Genomic DNA, 27,370 nt, shown 5'->3' with positions numbered 1-27,370 from the left:
ATATATAAATAAGAGGCATTCAGATTGGCAAAGAGAATGTCAAACTCTCTTTCTTCACAGGTGACAGGATACTTTATGTAGAAAACTCAAAATACTCCACCCCCAAATTACTAGAAAACATACAGCAACTGACCAACTTGGCAGGATACAAAATCAATCCCCAGAAATTAGTGGCATTTCTATACACTTAGACGAAGAGAGAGAAATTAAGGAATCAATTCCATTTACAATAGCATCAAAACCAGTAAGAAACTCAGGAAATAAACCTAACCAAAGAGGTAAAAATCTATAATCTAGAAAATACAAAACACTTATGAAATAAATTGAGGAAGACACAAAGAGATTGAAAAAAGAAAAAAACATTCCATGCTCATGGATTGGAAGAATAAACATGGTGAAAACGTCTATGCTGCCCAGAGCAACCTGTCTTTTCAATGCAATCTCTATAAAAATGCCATCATTTTTTTACGGAGCTGGAACAAATAATCCTAAAATTTTATGGAAACAGAAAAGACCCCAAATCACAAGGGGAGTATTGGAAAAGAAAACCAAAGCTGGTGACATCACAATGCCTGACTTCAAGATATAATACAAACCTGCTATCATCTAAACAACATGGTATTGGCATAAAAATAGACACATGAATCAAAGGAACAGAAGAGAGGGCCCAGAAATGGATGCTCAGCTCTATGTTCAAGTAATCTGACAACTCAGGAAAGAATACCCAATGCTAAAAAGACAGTCTCTTCAACAAATGCTGCTGGTAAAAGTGACAACTTCATGCAAAAGAATGAAATTCCCTTACACCATATACAAAGATAAACTCAAAATAGAGGAAGGCCTAACTGTGAGACAGGAATCCATCAATATCATAGAGGGGGACAGAGGCAGTGAACTCTTCAACCTTGGCCACAGGAACTTCTTGTAAGACATATCTCTAAAGGCAAGGGAAACAAAAACAAAAATAAACTAATGGGGTTTCATCAAGAGCAAAAGCCTTTGCCCAGCAAAAGAAACAGTCAACAACACTAAAAGGCAAGCTATCAAATGAGAAAAAAAAATGTGAATACCTTGTTACATAAAGGGCTTATATCCAAGATCTATAAAGAGCTTATCAAACTCATCACCCCAAGAAACAAAAAATCTAGTCAAGAAATGGGTAGAATGCATGAACAGACATTTCTCCAAAGACACAGAAATGGCCAAAAGACATAAAAAATGTGCCACATCACTTGGCATATGATGATGATGCAACGGGATATGACTCAGCCATCAGAAAGGAGGAATACCCACCATGTACATTGACATGGATGGAACTGGATGGTATTATACTAAGTGAAATAAGTCAATCAGGAAAAAGGAAATTTTCATGTGGTTTCCCTCATATGCAAAATATAATAAACAGTGCAGAGAACAGTAAGGGAAAGAATGGAAAACTGAATGGGAAGAAATCCAAGAGGGAGACATACCATGAGAGACTCTTACCTATGAGAAACAAAAATAAGGAGAGAAGGATGGAGGAATGGGCTAACTGGGTGATGTACATTAAGGAGGCAGGTGATGTGATGAGATCTGGGTTTTTCTAGACAACTGATGAATCACTGAACACTGCATCTTAAACTAATAATGTACTCTGTGTTGGCTAATTTAATTTAAATTTAAAAAATCATCAATACTTATTCCTGTACATATTCCAATATATGTAATAAATTTTGGTTACTAATGAACAGTGTAGCCATACTAGCTAATTGAAATAAATGGAATCTTTTTTTTTTTTTTCCTGGTAGGTAATGATCACCAAGGATAAGCCACACCACCATGTTGAGTTTTCTGTTGGAATTTACCCATTTCCTATCTGTCATCCTGGGCAACCTAATTAGGACCTTTTGAAGCACATGAGTCCACAGAAGGTGTATTTGGATGTGAAGGATGGGAGATTAGGATAATATCTAAGTATTGGAGGAAATAGCCATGTAGATCATAGAATCAAGTTTTCCTCAATATGTCATTAATTGTTCAACATGAATATTATCAACAAAGTGTTTTAAATAAACACTGGATTGTCTGGAACTGACACTGTGACAGAGTATAGAGTGCAGTATAGAGACTCAGGTGTTCAGGGTCTCCATCTCTGCTCGGTCAGCATGATGCTCATTGATCTCTAAAAGTCATAGACCTCAAATTCCTCACTCGTAAAGTGAAGGATTTGGTCCAGATAAGTAATTCAGTGCAACAATAATTTAGTGCCTTCTCTGCTCTATAACTTTTTCTTGGTGTAAAAATTGATAGGATTTCTCCCATTGAGGGGCTTTTCTTCTTCCTCGACAACTTTGTGACAAGCATATGGACTTTAGTTTACTCCCCCCCACCACCACCCACAGTCTGGATAGAAGAGATCACATATTCAAATTCTTGTTCAGGATACTACTTATCGGTTTCTATGTGGTGGATGCTAGCTGCAGAAATGTCATGGAAAATTTCAGTCAAATGATATAACTGGAACATCAGAGAATGTGGGAAACATATTTGTCTTGTGGTAAGAAAATTCTGTCTGCCCTCACACTCTCTTTACAATCTGCATGTTCTCAGGTACACATACATGGTGGGTCTATACAGGGAAAGTGGTGAAGTCTGGGGACACAGAAGTGTTAGAGACTACAGTAAAGGTAAAAGCATGAAATCATTTCCAATTTACTCCTTGTTTAAAAGTGAGAGGTCTCTGTGCTTTGAATTATCTCTTATAATATTATTTCACATCTAGAAGGTTTATTTTTCATTATTTGGCACAGTGAGATCACATATTTCATTATTGGCCATTAAACCTGCTCCATTCTGGGCACTAGGGTACTCAGGGCCATAGCACTGCAGAAAGAATCCTGTCTTCTCAACTAAACAAATCTAAGGAAGGATAAAAGAGAATTGGGCAGGAGGGAAACCAGAGTGGTTGATCCCCATTCAATCCTTTCTATCAAACTGAGGTCAGGTTGGGAATAAGAAAAGGATGTTCTTCTAGAGGCTCAGATACATTGCTCAGAACAGCCATATTTCTGGAGGTGTTCTCAGGCCATATCATGCCCAAAACACTCTTCATAGAAGTCAATAGCAGCCATCTTTGTACTTCATGGATATGCTCCCCTTCTTGACAAACTCGAGTGAATCAAATCCAACCATATTTTTACCTTGCTGGAGTAATTGTTCAAATGATATTTCATTGAAGTAATACACAACACACACACACACACACACATACATGTCCACAGTTCAATGAGTATTAAAATTAAGTACCTTACATGACCTCCATAAAAAAATGGAAACATTCCTCCCCTTCTTATTCTGATCACAACTCTGTCCCCCCAAGTGATATAACATGTCTATTTTTAAACCATACACTTTAAAAGTAGGCTTTATCTTTTTGAGAAGTTTTTGGCTTAAGCAATATTCAGCAGAAAATAGAGTGTTAATATAAATCTGCTCCTACATATACATAACAATTCTCCATGGTCTACATCCTGCCCAATAGTGGTACATTTGTTATAATCCACAAATCTACGTTGACACACCATGGTCACCAAGCCCGTAGTTTCATCTTTCAGATTGGGAAAAGTATAATGATGTGTAACTACTATGTTAGTATCATTCAGAATAGGCTAATTGCTCTAAAAATCCACTATGTTCTTCATATTCATTCCCTCCATTCCATGGTAAAAACTTATATTTTACACTCTATAATTTTTCTTATTTCCAAATGTCTTATACTTAGAATCATTAAGAATGTAGCTTTTGCACATTGGCTTCTTTCACTTAGTCATACCCATTATAGGTTTTACCACATTTTATTTTTATTTTTTTTTTTTAGTGCTGAATAGTTTTCATTGTATGGAGGTATTAGAGTTTATTTTTCTATTTGCCTGCTGAAATACATCCCGGTTATTTCCAAGTTTGGGAAATTATGTATAATGCTTCTTTAAATATCTATGTGCCCATGAAAACATGGTTTTCAACTCATATGACTTAAATACCAAAGTATGTGATGCTGGATTGTATAACAAGATGACTAATTTGTACAAACTTCCAAAATATCTTCCCAAGTGGTTATTACATTTTGTATTCTTCCCAGCAATGAATGAGAATTCTTTTTCCTCCACACCTTTGGAGGAATTTTGTGTTGTTAGTGTTTTTAATTTTTATCATTCTAAGAGGTGTTAGTATTATCATGTTTTTTATTTAATGCTATATTATGGCGAACATCTCTGCATATAATTATTTTACTTCTTTATATATTTTTTGGTGAGTTGTATGTTCGGATCTTTGCCCATTTTTCAATTGTATATTTCATTTCATTATTGTTGAATTTTAATAATTCTCTGTAAATTTTGGATGTCAATCCTTTGACAGGTATGCATTTCCCAAATATTTTCTCTCTGTCTGTGTCTTATCTTTGCATGCATTTGGAAACATCTTGCACTGAATAGAAGCTTTTAATTTTTAAGTAGCCTCCACACTGATCATGGACCTCAACATGGGGTTTGAAATCATGACCTTGAGATCAAGATGTGTGCTGAGATCAAGAGCCAGACACTTAACCAGTGAAACTGTCCCAGAAGCTTTTAATTTTAATAAAATTGGGGTTTTTTTTAGAATTTAATCATCATAAACTTTATTTGAATTACATTTTAACCATGTTTAAAATATATCTGAATATGTGTATATATTGAGATTCTTTATGAGGACAACTTTAAATATGCTTTCCTCCTAGGCAACATTATTTTAACTTTGGTAAGAGTTAAGTAACAATTCACAAAAGACTCACAGTTCTTTATATTAAAAGACAAACGGCAAGAGTGCTCAATCTTTAGTATATTTATTTATATAAATGCCTTATTTCCTGCTTATTCTTATTTCTTAAAGACATTAATTTTTTTAAATATATTTTTTAATTAAATTTATTTATTTTCAGCATAACAGTATTCATTATTTTTTCACCACACCCAGTGCTCCATGCAATCCGTACCCTCAATAATACCCACCACCTGGTACCCCGACCTCTCACGACCCACTTCTTCAAAACCCTCAGTTTGTTTTTCAGAGTCCATAGTCTCTCATGGTTCACCTCCCATTCCAATTTCCCCCAACTCCCTTCTCCTCTCTATCTCGCCATGTCCTCCATGTTATTTGTTATGCTCCACAAATAAGTGAAACCATATAATAATTGACTCTCCTTGACTTATTTCATTCAGCATAATCTCTTCCAGTCCCATCCATGTTCCTACAAAAGTTGGGTATCCGTCCTATCTGATGGAGGCATAATACTCCATAGTGTATATGGACCACATCTTCCGTATCCATTTGTTCTTTGAAGGGCATCTTGCTTCTTTCCATAGTTTGGCGACTGTGGACATTGCTGCTATAAACATTGGGGTACAGATGGCCCTTCTTTTCACTACATCTGGATCTTTGGGGTAAATACCCAGTAATTCAATGGCAGGGTCTAGGGAAGTTCTATTTTTAATTTCTTGAGGAATCTCCACACTGTTCTCCAAAGTGGCTGCAACAAATTGTATTCTCACCAACAGTGTAAGAGGGATCCTCTTTCTCGACATCCCCTCCAACACATGTTGTTTCATGTCTTGCTAATTTTGGTCATTCTAACTGGTGTAAGGTTATATCTCAATGAGGTTTTAATTTGAATCTCCTTGAGCGCTAGTGATGATGAACATTTTTTCATGCATCTGATAGCCATTTGTATGTCTTTATTGGAGAAGTGTCTCTCCATATCTTCTGCCCATTTTTTGATATGATTGTCTGTTTTGTGTGTGTTGAGTTTGAGGAGTTCATTATAAATCCTGGATATCAACTTTTTGTCTGTACTGTCATTTGCAAATATCTTCTCCCATTCCGGGGGTTGCCTCTTTGTTTTTCCTTTGCTGTGCAGAAGATTTTGATTTTGATGAAGTCCCAAAAGTTCATTTTCGTTTTTGTTTCCTTTGCCTTTGGAGACATATCTTGAAAGAAGTTGCTGTGGTTGATATCGAAGAGATTACTGTGTATGCTCTACTCTAGGATTCTGATGGATACCTGTCTCACATTGAGGTCTTTTATCCATTTTGAGTTTATCTTTGTGTACGGTGTAAGAGAATGGTCGAATTTCATTCTTCTACACATAAAGCTGCCCAGTTTTTCCAGCACCATTTATTGAAGAGACCGTCTTTTTTTCCACTGTATTTTTTCCTGTTTTGTCGAAGATTATTTGACCATAGAGTTGAGGGTCCATATCTGGGCTCTCTACTCTGTTCCACTGGTTTATGTGTCTGTTTTTATGCCAGTACCATGCTGTCTTGGTGATCACAGCTTTGTAGTAAAGCATGAAATCAGTAACGTGATGCTCCCAGTTTTATTTTTGTTTTTCAACATTTCCTTAGTGATTCGGGGTCTCTACTGATTCCATACAAATTGTTGGATTATTTGCTCTAGCTCTTTGAAGAATACCAATGGAATTTTGATCGGAATGGCGTTAAAAGTATAGATTGTTCTAAGGAGTATAGACATTTTAACAATGTTTATTCTACTGATCCAAGATCATGGAATGGTCCTCCATCTTTTTTGTGTCTTCTCCAATTTCTTTCATGAGTGTTCTGTAGTTACTCGAGTACAGATCCTTTACCTCTTTGTTCAGACTTATTCCCAGGTATCTTATGGTTCTTGGTGCTATAGTAAATGGAATTGATTCTCTAAATTGCTTTCTGTATTTTCATTGTAAGTGTATAAAAAAGCCACTGATTTCTGTACATTGACTTTGTATCCTGCCATGTTGCCGAATTGCTGTATGAGTTCTAGTAGTTTGGGGGTGGAGTCTTTTGGGTCTTCCATATAAAGAATCATGTCATCTACAAAGAGATAGAGTTTGAATTCTTCATTATCAATTTGGATACCTTTTATTCTCTTTGTTGTCTGATTGCTGTTGCTATGACTTGTAATACTATGTTGAAAAAGAGTGGTGAGATTGGGCAACCTTGTCGTCTTCCTGATCTAAACCGGAAGGCTGCAAGCTTTTTCCCATTGAGGATGATATTTGCTGTGGGTCTTTCATAGATATATTTGATGAAGTTCAGGAATGTTCCCTCTATCCCTATACTTTGAAGTGTTTTAATCAGGAACGGATGCTGGATTTTGTCAAATGCCTTTTCTGCATCGATTGAGAGGACCATGTTGTCCTTTTCTCTTTTCTTATTAATTTGTTCTATCACATTGATTGATTTGCAAATGTTGAACCATCCTTGTAGCCCAGGAATAAATCCTACCTGGCCATGGTGGATAATCTTTTTAATGTGCTGTTGGATCCTGTTTTCTAAGATCTTGTTGAGAATTTTAGCATCCATATTCATCAGTGATATTGGTCTGAAATTCTCCTTTGTGGTAGGGTCTTTGCCTGGTTTGTGGATCAGGGTAATGCTGGCTTCATAGAAAGAATCAGGAAAATTTCCTTCTGCTTTAATTTTTTGAAACAGCTTCAAGAAAAAAGGTGTTATTTCTTCTTTGAAAGTTTAATTGAATTCCCCAGGCAATGCATCAGGTCCTGGGCTCTTGTTTTTTGGGAGGTTTTTGATCACCACTTCAATCTCGTTACTAGATATTGGTCTATTCAAGTTGTCAATTTCTTCCTGGTTCAATTTTGGGAGTTTATAGTTTCCAGGAATGCATCTATTTCATCTAGGTTGCTAAGCTTATTGGCATATAACTGTTGATAATAACTTCTGATGATTGTTTCTACTTCCTTGGTGTTGTGATATCTCCCTTTTCATTCATAATTTCATGAATTTGAGCTTTCTCTCTTTTCTTTTGGATTAGTGTGGCCAATGGTTTATCAATCTTATTGATTCTTTCAAAAATCCAGCTTCTAGTTTCATTGATATGAAACTACTGTATCTCTGGTTTCTACCTCATCGATCTAAGCTCTAATCTTGTTGATTTCCCTTCTTATGTGTGGAGTTGGTTTGATTTGTTGTTGATTATCCAGTTCTTTAAGGTGGGGAGACAGCTGCTGTGTTCTGGATTTTTCAATTTTTTTGAGATATGCTCCTATGGCTATGTTTTTCCCCCTTAGGACCGCCTTTGCTGTATCTCATAGGTTTTGGACCGAAGTGTCTTCAGTCTCATTGGTTTCAATGAATTGTTTCAGTTCTTCTTTGATCTCCTAGTTGATCCAAGCATTCTTAATCAAGGCATTCTTTAGCTCCCAGGTGTTTGAGTTCCTCCTGAACTTTTCCTTGTGATTAAGCTCCAGTTTCAAAGCACTGTGATCTGAGAATATGCAGGAAATAATCTCAGTCTTTTGGTATCGGTTGAGTCCTGATTTGTGACCCAGTATGTGGTCTATTCTGGAGAAGGTTCCATGTGCACTTCAGAAGAATGAGTATTCTGTTGTTTTAGGGTGGAATGTTCTGTATATATCTATGAGGTCATTCTGTTCCAAAGTGTCATTCAATGCTCTTCTTTATTGATTTTCTGCTTCAGTGATCTGTCTATTTATGAGAGAGGTGTGTTAAGATCTCCAACGATTAGTGTATTCATATCAATATGACTCTTTATCTTGATTAACAGTTTTCTTATGTAATTGGCTGCTCCCATATTGGGGGAAAAGATATTTACAATTATTAGATCATCTTGGTGTATAGTCCCTTTAAGGATTATGTAGTGTCCTTCTGTATCTCTGACTACAGTCTTTAGTTTAAAATCTAATTTGTCTGATATGAGAATCACTACCCCAGCCTTCTTTTGAGGCCCATTGGCATGAAAGATGCTTCTCCATCCCTTCACTTCAGTCTGGGTGTATCTTTAGGTTAAAAATGGGTCTCTTGTAGACAACATATGGATGGGTCCTGTCGTTTTTTCCAGTCTGCAACCCTGTGCCATTTTATGGAGCATTTAGGCCATTCACATTGAGGGTGATTATTGATAGTACGTTTTTATTGACATCGTTTTACCCTTGAAGTCTTTCTTTCTGTAGATTGCTTCTTTCTTTTTGTTCAATGATATTCTTGGGCTTTTTCCTCTTTTATAGAACCCCCTTAATATTTTTTGCAGTATCGGCTTCATGGTTGCAGTCTTTTAAGCCTTGCCGGTGTTGGAAACTCTTTATCTCTCCATCCATTTTGAATGTCAGTCTTTTGGATAAAGTATTCTTGGCTGCATGGTCTTCTCATTCAGAGTCCTGAATATATCTTGCCAGCCCTTTCTGGCTTGCCAGGTCTCTGTGGACAGGCCTGACGTTATTCTGATGGGCTTTCCTCTGTACATGAGGATCTTTTTTGTCCTAGCTGCTTTCAAGAGGTTCTGCCTGCAAATAAAATTCTTCATTCTTACTATTAGGTATCTCAACAACCTTTGAGAATCTGTAATCTTGGGGGGAAACCTTTTGGCCTCTAGTATATGAACGCTGGTTCCATTCAGGAGATTGGCAAAATTTTCATGAAGATCTTGTTCCACTATATCTTCTAGAATTCTTTCTTTCTCCTCCCCTTCAGAGATTCCAATAAATCTGACGTTGGAACGTTTTATGGCATCATTTACCCTGATTCTGTTTTCGTGGCTTCTAAGCTGTTTGTTCTAGGCTTCCTCCTGCTCCTTTCTCTTTATCTGTTTGTCTTCCTGGTCACTAATTCTATCTTCTGTCTCAATTACTCTAGCTTTGAGAGAATTTAGATTAGATTGGAACTCATTGAGAGCTTTGTAAAGCTCATCCCTGGTAGCTTTCAGCTCTTCCCTAATATTGAAAACATGATCTCTGGTCGTTTTCAGTTCGGCCCTAATCAATTCCATTTGGTCACTCATGGCTTTCTCCAACCTAGCTGTTGCTTGGATAATTGTTAGCCTGAATTCTCTTTCCAACATATTGTCTATGTTGATAGCCATTAACTCTGTTGCAGAAGTTCCATCCTCTGTATTTTTCTTCTGTTGGGCATTTCTCCTCCTAGCCATTTTGGTGGGAGATGGCTGAACGGGTATAGCTGGGTGTATTGACTGTGGTGCAGGCAAGGTGCACCTTGGAATGCTTCTGAGCAATCAGAATTCCCCACCCAAATGAGAGGAAAAAGAAAAGGAAAAGAAAAAAAAAAGATAGAGGGAGAGAGACAGGAACGAAAGGTGAGATAAAAGAGAAGGTTCAGTCCAAATGGGCCCCAAGGTAAGATTTATGAAATATACAAACAGACACAGAGAAACAAAAAGACTGATAAAAGTATATGACAAGAGAAAAAAATATATATATATATAATATATTCATGCAAATAAAGGAAGAACCTCGTCAAAAAGAACCCTGAGTATAAGATTTATATACTATCAGGACAAACACAGAAACACAGAAATTCTGGTGGAAGAAAAAGATGGGAGAGTGGTTGTAAATTCTCAGTGTGGGTGAGGAAGGTTGTTTTGATTCTTCCTGGATGTATCTTGATATCTTTGTTAAAGGACTCAACTTTCATAAGATAATGGGGGATTAAAAATTGGTTTACCTATAGGGATGGCATTGATTGGGGAAAGGGGATTACCTTGATGATTAACTCTATATGAATATTAGAAAATAAAAATTAAAAAGAGGAATAAACTAGACTAAACTAAACTAAAATTAAAAAAAATAAATTTAAAAAATAGAAATGCAAAAGGAAAACACAGGTGTATGTATCAAAACGTTCAGGTTAGAAGGCTATTAGGAATTTGATGTACTGGATTTCTCACTGTGACGGTAAATAGGTTAAAAAATTATCTATATAATAATAAAAAATTAACTATATAAAAAAAGAGCCAGAATAGGCTCAGTAAAAATTGTCCTATGAAGTAGTGGTGGTTGTTGTCGTCTTTTTTTTTTTTTTCCTTTCCTCCTTGGTTTTCTGGGGGAGGGGCCTGCCACGTGTGTTTTAAGTCTATGATGTTCTCTGAGTTAAGTCCTCCCGCCCCCCTCAAGGGGGTGGGCTCTGAGGAAACTGGTTTTTTCAGTCTTCTGTTCTCAGGAGTTTTTATATTTGTTCACTTTTGTTTTTCTCTCTCGCCTTGACCACTTTTGATGGTTTTTGTAGGTTTAGAGGAAAGCAAACTGCACCCTGACCTCCCTCTCATAGAGAAGCCTCAGACTGGCGTTAGAGCCCAAATAAATCCCCCCTTGGCCGCTGGTAGAGCAGGTTCCCAGTCGCGGTCCCTGGGGACTCAGGATTTTTTGCTTGTACCCAAAACCATGGCAGCAGCGGCTCTCTGGGCAGCTGTAGACTGCCAGAGAAGTTCCAAGTAGTGATTGCACACTGAGATTTTCCCACTGGCCCAGGTTGGGAGTGCCTGGTCTTCCAACTGGCGCCTGTGCGCACCTCCCTCAGGGGAGAGTGTGGGGGCATGACTCAGACTCTGACAGCATGGCAGAGCACTCACATGGGGACTGCAAAAATGCCCTGCTTCTGTTGGCTGGCGAGGTTCCCAGCCCCTCATGGGAGCCGGGTGCCACAGGCTCTCAGGCATGCTGGTGGTTCAGGGACCAAGACCTGGTTTCTCTGCCTCACTCTCTCTGGCTCTGCACCAGGGGTGGCTGTCCTGTGTCTGGGGACTTAAGCCCCGACCCTAACACCCCAATTCCCGCAATTTCCCCCCCGGTGATCCTTTGCTCTTTTTGAGTGCTTTCTACCAGACTCCTGAGTTAATGCTGGTCCCCAGGTGCAGGGCACTCTGGTATTGGCATATTACTTTCCAACGGGTCACCGCTGGTTGCTCCCTCCCCCTTTTGTTTATCTTCTGATATCAGTCTGACTTTCCCACTCCAGTTTACCTGCCCTCTGGCATCTTCTGCTCCAGTAGAGATCCAGACGTGTATAATTCTGATCTCAGGCTGATTTCGTGGGTGATCGGAGCTCTTTGGAAGGTAATCAGCTCACTTTAGGGTAAGGTTGAAAGGGCACCTCCTCCTACTTCCCCTCCATCTTGTCTCCCCCAATGAAGTTGGTTTTACTAATTACTTCTTTCATTTCATATCTTTGGTCTTTGGTCTTAAAAGTTATCACCAAACCCAATATCATCTACCTTATTTTCTATGTTTTCTTCTAATTTTTTTTTTAAGTTTTTACTCTAGATATAGATCTATAATGCATCTTAAGTCAATTTTTGCAAAGAATGCAAAGTCTCTATCCAAATACTTCCTTTTTTAAAATTAATGTGGATATACAACACCATTTATTAGTGTGTCATTTGTTGAGAAGACTATTTTCCACATTATATTGCTGATGTTTCTTTGTCTATTATTATTTGATTAAATTTGTATGGCTCTTACCTGGGGTCTCCATTCTATTCCCCTGATTTATTTGCACATTCCTTTCCAAATATCACAATGCCTTAATTAATGTAGTCTTTTTTAACTGTTTAAAAAGTTTTCCTAATTTTATTTATTTATTTGACAGAGAGAGAGAGAGATCACTGGTAGGCAGAGAGGTAGGCAGAGGGAGAGAGGGAAGCAGGTTCCCTGCTGAACAGAGACACCAATGTGGGGCTTGATCTCAGGAGATCAGAGATCTCAGAGATCAACCCACTGAGCCACCCAGGCATCTTTTAATATAGTCTTATAGTAATACTTGAAGTCATATATTGTCAGTCTTTTGACTTTTTTTGTCTTCATTATTTTGTGGCCTCTTCTGGATTTTTTGCTTCCTTATATAAATTTTGGAATGAGTATGTCAGTAGCTACCAAATAATATGCTGAGGGGCACTTTGATGGAGGGAATTGTTTAAGTGTCTCACTTTGCTTGGGTCATGACCTTAGGGTCCTAGGATTAAGCCCCATATCAGGCTCCATGCTCTGTGGCAAGTCTGCTTCTCCCTTTGCTTTTTTCTCTCCTCCTACTTGTATTCTGTTTCTCTCTTTAAAAAAAATTAAATAAAAATACATACACACATACATACATACATTCTTTAAAAAATGTTGCTAGGACTTTCCTTAGGATAGCATCGAATCTATAGATTAGGATGGAAAAACTATGTTAAGATGATATTGAATCTTAGATTTGAGGGTCTATTTCTGGGCTCTCTATTCTGTTCCATTGATCTATGTGTCTGTTTTTGTGCCAGTACCATGCTGTCTTGATGATGACAGCTTTGTAATAGAGCCTGAAGTCCGGAATTGTGATGCCACCAACGTTGGCTTTCTTTTTCAATATCCCTTTGGCTATTCGAGGTCTTTTCTGGTTCCATATAAATTTTAGCATTATTTGTTCCATTTCTTTGAAAAATATGGATGGTACTTTGATAGGAATTGCATTAAATGTGTAGATTGCTTTAGGTAGCATAGACATTTTCACAATATTTATTCTTCCAATCCAGGAGCATGGAACATTTTTCCATTTCTTTGTGTCTTCCTCAATTTCTTTCATGAGTACTTTATAGTTTTCTGAGTATAGATTCTGTGTCTCTTTGGTTAGGTTTATTCCTAGGTCTCTTATGGTTTTGGATGCAATTGTAAATGGGATGGACTCCTTAATATCTCTTTCTTCTGTCTTGCTGTTGGTGTAGAGAAATGCAACTGATTTCTGTGCATTGATTTTATATCCTGACACTTTACTGAATTCCTGTATAAGTTCTAGCAGTTTTGGAGTGGAGTCTTTTGGGTTTTCCACATATAGTATCATATCATCTGCGAAGAGTGATAATTTGACTTCTTCTTTGCCGATTTGGATGCCTTTAATTTCCTTTTGTTGTCTGATTGCTGAGGCTAGGACCTCTAGTACGATGTTGAATAGCAGTGGTGATAATGGACATCCCTGCCGTGTTCCTGACCTTAGCGGAAAAGCTTTCAGTTTTTCTCCATTGAGAATGATATTTGCGGTGGGTTTTTCATAGATGGCTTTGATGATATTGAGGTATGTGCCCTCTATCCCTACACTTTGAAGAGTTTTGATCAGGAAGGGATGCTGTACTTTGTCAAATGCTTTTTCAGCATCTATTGAGAGTATCATATGGTTCTTGTTCTTTCTTTTATTGATGTGTTGTATCACATTGACTGATTTGCGGATGTTGAACCAACCTTGCAGCCCTGGAATAAATCCCACTTGGTCGTGGTGAATAATCTTTTTAATGTACTGTTGAATCCTATTGGCTAGTATTTTGTTGAGTATTTTCGCATCTGTGTTCATCAAGGATATCCGTCTATAGCTCTCTTTTTTGGTGGGATCCTTGTCTGGTTTTGGGATCAAGGTGATGCTGGCCTCATAAAATGAGTTTGGAAGTTTTCCTTCCATTTCTATTTTTTGGAACAATTTCAGGAGAATAGGAATTAGTTCTTCTTTAAATGTTTGGTAGAATTCCCCCGGGAAGCCATCTGGCCCTGGGCTTTTGTTTGTTTGGAGATTTTTAATGACTGTTTCAATCTCCTTACTGGTTATGGGTCTGTTCAGGCTTTCTATTTCTTCCGGGTTCAGTTGTGGTAGTTTATATGTTTCTAGGAATGCATCCATTTCTTACAGATTGTCAAATTTATTGGCGTAGAGTTGCTCATAGTATGTTCTTATAATAGTTTGTATTTCTTTGGTGTTAGTTGTGATCTCTCCTCTTTCATTCATGATTTTATTTATTTGGGTCCTTTCTCTTTTCTTTTTGATAATTCGGGCCAGGGGTTTATCAATTTTATTAATTCTTTCAAAGAACCAGCTCCTACTTTCGTTGATTTGTTCTATTGTTTTTTTGGTTTCTATTTCATTGATTTCTGCTCTGATCTTTATGATTTCTCTTCTCCTGCTGGGCTTAGGGTTTCTTTCTTGTTCTTCCTCCAGCTCCTTTAGGTGTAGGGTTAGGTTGTGTACCTGAGACCTTTCTTGTTTCTTGAGAAAGGCTTGTACCGCTATATATTTTCCTCTCAGGACTGCCTTTGTTGTGTCCCACAGATTTTGAACCGTTGTATTTTCATTATCATTTGTTTCCATGATCTTTTTCAATTCTTCTTTAATTTCCCGGTTGACCCATTCATTCTTTAGAAGGATACTGTTTAGTCTCCATGTATTTGGGTTCTTTCCAAACTTCCTTTTGTGGTTGAGTTCTAGCTTTAGAGCATTGTGGTCTGAAAATATGCAGGGAATGATCCCAATCTTTTGATACCGGTTGAGTCCTGATTTAGGACCGAGGATGTGATCTATTCTGGAGAATGTTCCATGTGCACTAGAGAAGAATGTGTATTCTGTTGCTTTGGGATGAAATATTCTGAATATATCTGTGATGTCCATCTGGTCCAGTGTGTCGTTTAAGGCCTTTATTTCCTTGCTGATCTTTTGCTTGGATGACCTGTCCATTTCAGTGAGGGGAGTGTTAAAGTCCCCTACTATTATTGTATTATTGTTGATGTGTTTCTTTGATTTTGTTATTAATTGGTTTATATAGTTGGCTGCTCCCACGTTGGGGGCATAGATATTTAAAATTGTTAAATCTTCTTGTTGGACAGACCCTTTGAGTATGATATAGTGTCCTTCCTCATCTCTTATTATAGTCTTTGGCTTAAAATCTAATTGATCTGATATAAGGATTGCCACTCCTGCTTTCTTCTGATGTCCATTAGCATGGTAAATTCTTTTCCACCCCCTCACTTTAAATCTGGAGGTGTCTTCGGGCTTAAAATGTGTTTCTTGGAGGCAACATATAGATGGGTTTTGTTTTTTTATCCATTCTGATACCCTGTGTCTTTTGACAGGGGCATTTAGCCCATTCACATTCAGGGTAACTATTGAGAGATATGAATTTAGTGCCATTGTATTGCCTGTAAGGTGACTGTTACTGTATATGGTCTCTGTTCCTTTCTGATCTACCACTTATAGGCTCTCTCTTTGCTTAGAGGACCCCTTTCAAGATTTCCTGTAGAGCTGGTTTGGTGTTTGCAAATTCTTTCAGTTGTTGTTTGTCCTGGAAGCTTTTAATCTCTCCTTCTATTTTCAATGATAGCCTAGCTGGATATAGTATTCTTGGCTGCATGTTTTTCTCGTTTAGTCCTCTGAAATCTCACAAAACAAACTGAGGGTTGCCGGGGGGAGGGGGTTTGGGAGACGGGGATGGGATTATGGACATTGGGGAGGGTATGTGATTTGGTGAGTGCTGTGAAGTGTGTAAACCTGGTGATTCACAGACCTGTACCCCTGGGGATAAAAATATATGTTTATAAAAAAAAAGATGATATTGAATCTTTCCTTTCATATACAAAGAATACCTCAACACATACTTTGTGTATATCTAATACACACACACACACACACACACGTATATATATATATGGGAGAGAGGGAGAGAGAGAAAGGGCACCTTTCCACTTCCCATCCCCCAGTAATTACATAGGCATGACTCTGGCTGTTTAGTCTACTTTGCTCCAAATACCATGCACCTGTGTTCTGGTGCAACTACCCTCTGCCAAAACTGCCACAGTCCCTACACAGTGAGGCACTCCCCAGGAGACCAGCCCAGGTTCCCCCACTGTAGGTACCTGAAGTTCGGATCTTTATATGTGCACTGTGATAGTGAAGGCAGGCAAGTGACAAAAGCACTTAGTGATTAAGAAACTGTCTGAGGCACATAAAGAGAAATTAATCCATCTTTTGTGGATACTTCCCTGAGTGCAGCAAGCACAGAGAACTCTCTCCATTGACATAGGATTTCGCTGGAACCATTTCTTTTCTCACCCACCAACTAACATTGGCTACCTATCATGCTTACACTATGTCCAGTCCCATTTTGCTCTGCTGGTACTGGTTTTCTCAGGCAACAGTGCCTAGGGACCAGCATAGGAAGCACAATTCCAAAAGACTAGCATGAATCCCTGCATGCACCATGTCTACTGACCATAGTGTTCTACAGGGCTTCAGTTGTAATAGAAGTAACATCATGTCTCTTTTAACAAATGGAGAAGAGCACAACTAGTTAAAACTCACCACACTCAGGGTGCCTGGATGGCTCAGCAGATTTAGTGTCTGCCTCCAGGTCATGTCATAATCCCAGGGTCCTGTCATCAAGGCCTGCATAATTTTCCATGCTCAATAGGGAGTTTGCTTTTCCCTCTGCCTCTCCCATACTGCTCCTACTCTCATTCTCTCTCAAATAAATAAATAAAATCTAAAACAAATACAAAAACAAAAGAAAACAATAAAAAACAACAACAAAAAAATTCTCTCAAACACACTCCAAGTTCCAAATACTCTGTACTGCAGGGAAGAAGAATCACTGAAGATGACTGATCTGAAGGATAGGAAGGCCAAAACACAGCAGTGTAGTACATAGAGTACAATCCAGGGACACTCATTCTAGGAGCTGGACATTATGTGATCTCAATATCATAAAGCCATTACTCTGAAGAGCAGGAAACATGGTAATCTTTGCTAACACAAGGAAGACAAGGACCTACACAAAATGCTAAGACAAAGTAATTCATCTGCAAAGAAAGAACAACAAAAAAAAGTCATGAGCACAGATCTAATAGAAATAAATATAAGTGATAGGCCTGATAGAGAATTTAAAGTGGCAATCATCAGGATAAACTCTGAGCATGAGAAAGCATAGAAGATATCAGATAGAAACATACCACAAAGACCAAAATAAATAAATAAATTTAAAGAAAATAAAAAAAGAAAAAAGAAAAAGAGAAATGAAGTAACTGAGATTTTAAACCAATTGGATGTAATGACTATAAGGATGAAAGAAGCAGAGGAATAAATAAGTGATAAAGAAATAGAATAATAGAAAATAAGGAACCTGAATAAAACAGAAAGAATTATGGATCACAATAATATACTTAGGGGAGTGAGTGTCCCCATCAAACCTAAACATATTTGTATCATAGTTGAACCAGAAGAAGAGGAATAAAATGGTGAGAAGGTTTCTTTGAGGAAATAATAGATGAAAACTTCCCCGATTTGAGGAAGAAAACAGACATGAAATTCAGGAGGCACTATGAACTCCTATAGAAACCCACATAAGTAAGCCAACACTAAGCCATAGGGTAGAAAAATTTGCAAAATATAGAGATGAAGAAAAAAATCCTAAAAGCAGAAGATAAAAGAGATCTTTAACTTACAAGAAGGACTCATAGTGTTACCTGAAGATCTCCATACAGAAATGTGGCAAGCCAGAAAGTATTGGCATGACATAATCAATGTGAAAATTAGGAAAAATCTGCAGCCAATAATAGTCTATACATCAAGGCTACCATTCAGAATAGGAGAGATAAAGAGTTTCCTAGACAGACAAAAAAATTAAAGGAGTTTATGACCAATAAATGAGATCTGCAAGAAATAGTAAAAGGAGACTCTTGCAGTGAGAAGAAAAGATGAAAAGTGACAAGAAAAGGTAGCAAGGAATGGAGAAAATCTCCAGAAACATTAACAAAACGAGTAATAAAATGTCAACAAATACACGTCTATCAATAATGGCTGAATATAAATGGATCAAGTGTTCCAATCCAAAGATATAGTTTGTCAGAATGTATTTTAAAAAACAAGACTCATCTATGTGCTGCACCAAACGGAATCATTTTAGACCTCAAGATACCTGCAAATTGAAAGTGATGAGATGGAGAAATATTTATCATGCAAATTAATGTCAAAAGAGAGACAGATTAGCAAAAGTTATAAGGGACAGAATAGATTTTTAAACAAAATATGGTAACAAGAGGTGAGGAAGTGTACTATATCATAATAAAGGGGACAATCCCACAAGAACATATAACATTTGCAAATATTTTTGCCTCAATTTGTAGTAAGTAAAACTACCATAATTTAAACTCCCTACCCATGAAGAATAGCATAACGTGCTCCAAGGCCAATAAGTTTTATGGTTGTGGTTCTAAATAAGGCAGACCCATCTCTTTATATGATCTCTGGTCAGAGTACATCATTTTCGCTCTAGAGATAAAAGACCTTCTTAATAAATTAATTTAAAAAAAGACCTTCTTGTTGTAATTTCTACTTACTCACTGCTATGTGTAGAAGCTCACTATACCAAAACCCAAAGTGCTGGTTGCTGTAAACTCATCCCCTATCTCGAGCACAATTTTATTTTCAGTGGTCAAGCTCTACATAACCCTCTAATCCTCCTGTAATGTGTATGTATTGTTAGGTCTGTAATCAAAGGAACAAGACTAATACAAAGCGAAAGTCAAGCAAACCTTTGCTTTGCTCCAAGTATCAAGATTCAAACTGATCATTTGGGGCCACCTCTAACACAGAGGGTGACCCCTCCCTGCCTTACTGATTAACTTTTAAAGGGCAAGAGCTATGTGGTTGAGCCTGGCCACACACAGGTGGCCAATGAGATTGCAACACACAGAGAAAGCTGCATACTCATGCTAGGTCACATACAAGTGACCAATCGAATCACAATTTACCCTATAGTAGATATTTTAACTAGCCTATCACCTTGGTTAGAATTGGCACCCAAAAGGCACCCAAAATGTGGAGCCCACAGTCCTTGGTGGCTAGGGAGACAGTATGCATACCCCACTGATTGGATGTCTCCACCTGGCTTGACCTGCCCTTGTATTTGGGCTTTGTTACCTGGGGTTGGTTTCCCAGATTGCTTTTAAGTAAGTTCCCCTGGGGGTGGTGGGCAGGGTCAGTTTAAGTTTTGCTGCATAAACAACAAAATTACTGTTTAACTGGATGGATTTGTTCTGGCTAAATAGGCCCTTACAGTATCTGATCTCCCAAGAAATGATGTACAATGCTATGGGACATAGATATCCACCTTGGATTCTCTTTTTTCTACAGGAAAAAAATATATGCTCAGGAGGACCCTCTCAGTGTTGTTCTGTGTCAGCCTAGAAGAGGGGTGATATGCTCAGAGTGTAGTTGCTCATTGTAATTTTCTAATGCATTAATATATTTGACAACCTAGAAGAAATGTGTAAATAACTAGAAATACACACCCTACCAAAACTGAATTTTCATGAAATAAAAAGCCAAAAACAAGAGGCTGGAGTAGTAATTAAACAAACCAACCAACCAACAATCAAAAACACAACTCTCATAACAAAGGATAGTATAGGATCAAATGGCTTCATGGATTAGTTCTCCCAAACACTCAAAGAAGAAGAAATTCTAATCTTTAAAATTTTCCAAAAATAGGAAACATCAGGTAATTAGTTTTATAAGGACAATACCACCATTTGCAAAAGCCAGAGAAAGATATGGTAAGAAAAATAAAATAAAATAATATAAAATAATAAAATAACAATGTACAGGTCAATTTCCCTGACAAACATAGATTTTATTTTATTTTATTTTTGACACATAGAATTGCATACTTTATTTTATTTATTTATTTATTTAATTTTTATTTCTTTTCAGCATAACAGTATTCACTGTTTTTGTACCACACCCAGTGCTTCATGCAATCCGTGACCTCCCTAATACCCACCACCTGGTTCCCCCAACCTCCGCCCCATACCGTTTCAAAACCCTCAGATTTTTTTTTTCAGAGTCCATAGTCTCCCATGGTTCACCTCCCCTTCCAATTTCCCTCAAATCCCTTCTCTTCAAACATAGATTTTAAAATCTTTAACAAAATACTATCAATCTGGACTCAACAACACATTGAAAATATCATGTGATATGACCATGTAGAATCTGTTTATAGGATGAAAAAGTTTTAACATATTCAAATCAATTTATGTGATACAACACATTAGCAAAATTAAAAAGAGAAGTTGATAAATATATGCAAGATAATGCAAGTCCATCACTCATATTCCTCCACAATAGCAATAATTTGACACCACTGCATGAATGAAAGTGCCTTTGTTTATTGATTGCTAATGCCCAACGAAGTTCAAAGCAAGGTAAGCCATTTGAGATGTTTGAATTGTACACTGTTAGAAATGTCACCCAATATGATCCTACAAATGTTTCTGTATCTACTTGGCTGCAGATGTTTTCTTTTCAACACTTTGAATGTATCATGACACTCCCTTTTTCCCTACAAAGTTTCTGCTCAAAAATTAACTGGTAGTCTTATGGGATTTCCCTTGCATGTTTTTAAAATAGTGCATTATTACTTTTTGCCCCTTGAATTGTTGTGTCTTGTTGTGGCTTTTCTTAGGTTGAATTTGCTATGCACTCTCAATGACCCCTGTTATGAATTTCTGTTCCTTCCTCAGATTCAGCATGTTTTCAACTATTATTTCTTCTAACAAAATTTCTTATCCCATGGTGCCTGGGTGGCTCAGTGGGTTAAGCGTCTGCCTCTGGCTCAGGTCATGGTCTCAGGGGGGATCGAGGCCCACATTGGGCTCTCTGCTTAATAGGAAGCCTGCTTCTCCCCCTCTCTCTGACTGCCTCTCTGTCTACTTTTTATCTCTACCTCCCAAATAAATGAATAAAATCTTCCCCTTTTCCCTCACCTCTCTTTCTGGGATCCCTAAAATGCTAATAATATACTTGATGGTGTGTGATGATGTGACTGAATTTCCTATATCGTCTTTTTCCCATTTTTTTTCTCTCACCTGATAAACTTGATTATTTTACATTGCTTTGTCCTCCAGGTCATCAATACTTTCTTCCGTTGATACATTTTAAAAATTTTATTCATTATGTTCTTCTTCTCTGGTTAGTTCTTTTTCATCTCTTTAGTGAGGATATCACTGATGTAGTCCACTCTTCTGAAGTTCAGTGAGTAACGTTATGTCTTTTTATTTAATTTTTTATCAGGCATATTGATTATCTCTATTTCTTAAGTTCTTTTGCTGTAATTGTGTCCTTTTATTTCATTTGGGACATATTCCTCTGTCCCCTCATTTAGTTTAACTCTCTGCATCAGTTTCCTCATTTTGTTTAACGCTCTATGTGTTTTTATTTGTGATAGGAAATTCAGCAACCCCTTTTGCTGTTGATGTTTATGACCTTAAGAACAAGTCCTATGAGCTTTGCAGTGCAGTGTCCCCATTTCACCAAAACCACATGTTTCAGGAATGTCTCCTGTGTGTTGCCTGCATAATGTTGTGACGGAGACACTTTTTCCTTTAGTCCTTTCATCTGTAGTCTTTCTATTTGTCTTCTCTATGCAGTGTTTGCTCCCGGTGATGCTTGTTTGCAAATCTGGAGCCACATTGGCCTGGGGCTGAGCCAGTTTCTCCATAGAGGAAGTAGCAACAAACTACATGGCACTTACACTGTATTTTCCCCTGAAAAGCTTTCTCTCATGGCTTGGCCTTGGAATCAGACCCATTTTTTGTCTCCAGTCCATTGCCACATTGGTAATGAGATGTATAAATGTGGTTATTATCTTCTCTTCTTGTTGTGGGAATCATGTTATAGTTGTCTTGCCACTGTGGGGATTACTTTCACACTACCTAGCCTGTGGTGTCATGCTTGATGGGGTCTGGACAAGAGCATAGCAGAGGGGTGGATTTGCAATTTGTGTGGTGGATGATGGTGGCAGACTTACAAGTTAGGTACCGAGTGTCAGTCTTGCACTTTTTCCTGCAGGGGCCTGTGTGTTTATGCTGGAGGCCTGGAGAAGAAAATTGTGCCTGTATTCTGCTTTTTTTTTCTGGAGAAGTCTTCTAAAGATCTTTGCTTTTCTGGAACATCTTTACCTCCCTTTTCCCCTAGGCATTTTCCAAACTGTTATTTCTAATTTGTATCTCTTTGGGATGTTTGAAGGTTAGGGCCTCAATTTCCTCTCACCCTCACCACTCTCCCAAAACCAAGCCCACTGATGTTTAATCATTAATGTTTTAAGTCTCTTTTATTGTAAGAATTCATGAAAATCATCCGTGTTCAAAGCCAAATGTTATGGGAATTCATAACCTCACCCCCATCATACATCACCATGTGAGGATCTATCTATCTCCCATATAAGTCCGTGTCATCCCTCTCTCCACTGAAAGCCCCTTTGGTCCAGTTGCTTAGGTATCCACTACATCTTTTTACTTCCTGCCTTCTTACATGTGGCACCCTCTTTATATTTACTTGTGGGTTTTTTTCTGTTAGTCTTATTGCTACTTTCAGTGTTATTTATTCCGATGTCAGTGTTATCTATTTGTAGTCATGTGATGAAGTGAATTTAGGTGTTCTCACTCCCCCAAATTCCCCCAGATACCTCTAAGCATCTTTTGAACTGAAGGCTAAAGCTCTAATTAAATATTTTATCATAAAAAGTGTTTTTTTTATGTTCACTTTATAGAAAAGAGAAATAAACAATATAATCTTAAATTTGTTTTATTGCAAATACTGCTCTTAAAATATATTTATTTTCCTTGGACTTCATAATTTAATATATTAAAAAACTGGAATAAAAGATGAGCACTGGGTGTTGTACTCAACTAATGAATTGATGAACATGACATCAAAAACACAAATGCTTAATAGACACATGAAAAAATGTTCATCATCATTAGCCATCAGGGAGATTCAAGTCAAAACCACATTGAGATACCACCTTACACCAGTTAGAATGGCCAAAATTAACAAAAGACCAAACAAGTGTGGGAGAGGATGTGGAGGAAGGGGAACACTCTTACATTGTTAGTGGGGATACAAGATGGTGCAGCCACTTTGGAAAATAGTGTGGAGATTCCTTAAGAAATTAAAAATATAGCTACCTTATAACACTGCAATTGCACTACTGGGTATTTGCCATAAAGATACAGATGCAGTGAAAAAAAAAATGGCCATCTGTACCCCAATGTTCATAGCCGCAATGACCACAATCACCAAACTGTGGAAAGAACGAAGATGCCTTTCACAGATAAATGGATAAAGAAGATATGGTCTATATATACAATGAAATATTATGCCTCCCTCAGAAAGGAAGAATACCCAATTTTTGTATCGACATGGATGGAACTGGAGATTATGCTGAGTGAAATAATTCAAGCAGAGGGAGTCAATTATCATGTGTTTTCACTTACTTGTGGAGCATAAGGTATAACACAGAGGATATTGGGAACTGGATTGGAGAAGTGAGTTGGGGAAAATCAGAGGGGGAGATGAACCACGAGAGAACGTGGACTCTGAGAAACTAACTGAGGGATTTGGAGGTGAGGAGTGTGTGTTGGATAGCCTGGAGGTGAGTATTAAAGAGGGAACATATTGCATGGAGCACTGGGTATAGTTCATAAACAATTAATTTTGGAACACTGAAAACAAATAAAATTAAATTAAAAAAATCCTTATCTGTCATAACAGATTCTCAATAGCTATTGTCAAAAAAGGCTTATTAAGCAACAATAGGATAAACATATTACTTAGAAATATTGATCACCTTGATACTCAACTCACATTTGGGGAATGCCTACTATGTGGCAGGCCCTTTTCTTGGCACTGGAACCTGAGGGTGAGAAAAGCTGGCACCTGAAGGCACAGCAAAGGAAACAGTCAAGAAAACAAAGAGGCAACCCATGGAATGGGAGAAGATATTTGCAAATGAGAGTACAGACAAAAAGTTGATATCCAAGATCTATAAAGAACTTCTCAAACTCAACACACACAAAACAGACAATCATATCAAAAAATGGGCAGAAGATATGAACAGATACTTCTTCAATGAAGACATAAAAATGGCTATCAGACACATGAAAAAATGTTCATCATCACTAGCCATCAGGGAGAGTCAAATTAAAACCACATTGAGATACCACCTAGCACCACATAGAATGGCCCAAATTAGCAAGATAGGAAACAACATGTGTTGGAAAGGATGTGGAGAAAGGGGAACCCTCTTCCACTGTTGGTGGGAATGCAAGTTGGTGCAGCCTCTTTGGAGAACAGTGTGGAGATTCCTCAAGAAATTAAAAATAGAACTTCCATATGACCCTGCCATTGCACTCCTGGGTATTTACCCCAAAGATACAGATGTAGTGAAAAGAAGGGCCATCTGTACCCCAATGTTTATAGCAGCAATGGCCACGGTTGCCAAACTGTGGAAAGAACCAAGATGCCCTTCAACGGACGAATGGATAAGGAAGATGTGTTCCATATACACTATGGAGTATTATGCCTCCATCAGAAAAGACGAATACCCAACTTTTGTAGCAACATGGACAGGACTGGAAGAGATTGTGCTGAGTGAAATAAGTCAAGCAGAGAGAGTCAATTATCATATGGTTTCACTTATATGTGGAGCATAACAAATGGCATGGAGGACATGGGGAGTTAGAGAGGAGAAGGGCGTTGGGGGAAATTGGAAGGGGAGGTGAACCATGAGAGACTATGGATTCTGAAAATCAATCTGAGGATTTTGAAGGGGTGGGGGTTGGGAGGTCAGGGTACCAGGTGGTGGGTATTGCAGAGGGCACGGATTGCATGGAGCACGGGGTCTGGTGCAAAAACAATGAATACTGTTAAACTGAAAATAAATTTTAAAAATAAAAAAAAAAAAAGTCCTGGTTTTGTGCCCCATTGTTCTGCCACTTGCTGGGAGCTGGCCCATCCCCACACCGTCTATCTTCCCGTCACTTTGGATTCACTTCTCCTCAGGTCCTACCTTTCAGAAAGTGATAGATTTTCTGTTTCTAGAATTGTTGCTCTTCTCTTCAATTTCCCATTGGATTTGTTGATGTTCGCAATGTTTAGATAAGCTATGTAGCTGATCTCCTGCTACTTGATGTCGTCTCAGCCTGCTACTTCTCTGCTATCTTGACTCATTCCTCATACATCATTAGTTTTTGATGTAGTGTTCAAAGATCTAGCATTACACATAACACCCAGTGCTCATCACAACATGTGCTCTCCTTAATGCTCACCACCCTGTTACTCCCTTCTGTGACACCCTTCCCCTCTGAAACCCTGTTTGTTTCCTGTGGTCCATAGGCTCTCGTGGTTCATCTTCCTCTCTGATTTCTCCCTCTTCAGATTTCCCTCCCTTCCCTATGGTCTTCTGTGCTATTGCTTATGTTCCACATATGGGTAAAAACAAAAGATAATTGTCTTTCTCTTCTTGACTTAATTTACTTAGCATAATCACCTCCAGTTCCATCCATTTTTATGTGAATGGTGAGTATTCCTCCTTTCTAATGGTTGAATAATATTCCATTGTATATATCAACCATATCTTCTTTATCCATTCATCTGTTGAAGGACATTTTGGCTCCTTACACAGTTTGGTTATTGTGGACATTGCTGCTATAAACACTGGGGTACATATGGCTCTTCTTTTCATTATATTTGAATCTTTGGTGTAAATACATAGTAGTGCAATTGCTGGATCATAGGGTTGCTCTATTTTTTAAAATATTTTATTTATTTATTTGACAGAGAGAGATCACAAGTAGGCAGAGAGACAGGCAGAGAGAGAGAGAGAGAGAGAGAGAAGCAGGCTCCCTGCTGAGCAGAAAGCCCCACGTGGGACTCGATCCCAAGACCCTGAGATCATGGCCTGAGCCGATGGCAGCGGCTTAACCCACTGAGCCACCCAGGCACCCGGGTTGCCCTATTTTTAACATCTTGAGGAAATTCCATGCTGTTTACCAGAGTGGTCGAAACTGCTTGCATTTCCATTAATAGTGTAAACATGTTTCCCTTTCTCCACATCCTTGCCAACATTTGTTTTTCCCTGTTTTCTTAATTTTTCCCATTCTAACCAGTGTAAGGTGGCATCCCATTGTGGTTTTGATTTGTAATTCTCTGATGGCAAGTGTTGTTGAGCATATTTTCATGTGTCTGTTAGCCATTTGTATGTCTTCTTTGGAGAAGTGTCTGTTCATGTCTTCTGCCCAATCTTTGACTGGGTTGTTTGTGTTTTGTTTTGATTTTTGCATGTTGAGTTGGTAAATTCTTTATAAATCTTGGATATCAGCCCTTCATCTCTAATGTCATTTTGAAATATCTTCTCCCATTTCGTGGGTTGCCTCTTAGTTTTGTTGACTGTTCCCTTTGCTGTGCAGAAGCTTTTTATCCTGATCAAGTCCTAAAAATTATTATTGTTTTTGTTTCCCTTTCCTTTCGAGACATGTCTTGAAAGAAGTTACTGTGGCCAATGTAGAAGAGGTTATTATCTATGTTCTACTCTAGGATTTTGATGGATTCATGTCTCACATTCAGGTATTTCATCCATTTTGAGTTTATCTTTGTATGTATAAGGGAGTGGTCCAGTTTCATTCTTCTATATGTAGCTGTCCAATTTTACCAGCACCACTTACTGAAGAAACTTTTTTCCCATTGGATGTTTTTTTTTTTTTATCCTGATTTGTCAAAGTTTAGTTGACCATAGAGTTAAGGGTCCATATCTGGGATCCCTCTATTGTTCCATTGTTCTATGTGTCTATTTTTATGCCAATATTGTCTTCATGATCATAGATTTGTAATATAGCATGACATCAGGCAACATGATGCCTCCATATTTGTTTTTCCTTTTTCATCTTTCCCTGGTAATTCAGGGTCTTTTCTGA

The sequence above is a fragment of the Mustela putorius genome, unplaced genomic scaffold (genome assembly GCF_011764305.1).
Source record: "Mustela putorius furo isolate JIRA1106 unplaced genomic scaffold, ASM1176430v1.1 tig00003914_pilon_pilon_pilon, whole genome shotgun sequence".
NCBI lineage: Eukaryota > Metazoa > Chordata > Mammalia > Carnivora > Mustelidae > Mustela > Mustela putorius.
Note: the sequence above shows the minus strand (reverse complement) of the source record.